The following is a 1,439-nucleotide window of genomic DNA, read 5'->3' on the forward strand; positions in this document are numbered from 1 at the left end:
GAAAAGACTTCTAACGAGATACCCAACGAAGCCATCCATCTCTTTTACTCAAATACTGGAGAAAATAATTTGAATTCAACAAAACTGGCGAACGCGATGACCGACGAGTTCATTTCGACTGCGAAGGATAAAATTAAGTCAAGTTCCTTAACAGAACGCAGCGGAGCAAACATTTTAGAAGCTGTGAAGGGTTTCAAGCCATCTGAAATACAGGGAATGTCTCATACATTGCAGCTCAAAACATCGATAAAATATATGGTAACAGTCAACATAAACACGAGTAATGGATTAGTAAATGGTGCTACAGGGGAACTAACGCAGGTGGATACCGAATCGTCTGGCCCTGAAAGCACAGTGGTGCGACTATGGAAGAAATTCGCAGAACCAAGAGTTKSAAGCTTTGCACGTTCCAAGCAGCCGCATAGTCGCAATGCAGATTGCACACCAATCATGAGCATGGTCCGATCATTCCAATACAAGCGAAATGAACAAATAACTATAAAACGTAGACAGTTCCCTGTTATTCCAGCCGAAGCCATCACGATACATAAAAGTAAAGGTGGAACATACGCTCAAGTTGCGGTTGATCTAGAGGGTAGAATTAGCAGGTCAGCTTTATATGTAGGATGTAGCAGAGCCACAAATGCCAATGGATTATATATAATCGGGAAATTTTCTCCTCCGAAACCATTTGTACAGCATTATCCCATTAAAACTTAACTTAATAAATTGAGGACAGAAGGTGCGTTGACGACATGCTACAGGTTTTTAGCCGAAAAATCGGAACAATGCCTGGATAATTATTACCAAAATGTGAGGAGTCTATTCAAGCATATTGCGGATATCAGGTCAGATCAACTGATTTGTTCTGCTGATATTCTGTGCTTTGCTGAGACTTGGGCTTTATCTCAAGAAGAATTTCCAATAAAGGGCTATAGTGTTATTGCACGCCTTGATGGAGAAACAAGGTCATCCCGACGACGCCCGGCCAACGGCCTTATAATATACTCAAAACAAGATAGGTGCCCAGATCTATCAGAAGGATCATTTTCAAGGAACGTCACACTTTCAGCAAACGTTTGCCAACTATTAAACGTAGACAATTCGACAGCTTCTTTATCACTTGTGTACAGGAATCCCAGGTATAGACAATTAGACAATTACAATTTAGAGAGCAAGTGATAAATAATATCCGTCAGATAAATGAGCAGTTTAATGGATCATCAGTACTCCTTGGAGACTTTAACATATGGTGCCTCACAGCAACTGACGATTTAGAGGGTCGATTACAACAGTTGGGATTTCAATCTACATTGGACAACGCCGCCACAACAAAACAGCAAACAGCAATAGATTGGGTATGGACAAACATGGATCCAGCAATAACCTCATGTATCACATATGAAACACCATATAGTGATCATGACGGAATATTTTTA

This window comes from Bactrocera latifrons, unplaced genomic scaffold (genome assembly GCF_001853355.1).
Source record: "Bactrocera latifrons isolate USDA-ARS-PBARC rearing strain unplaced genomic scaffold, ASM185335v1 scaffold_271, whole genome shotgun sequence".
NCBI classification, from domain to species: domain Eukaryota; kingdom Metazoa; phylum Arthropoda; class Insecta; order Diptera; family Tephritidae; genus Bactrocera; species Bactrocera latifrons.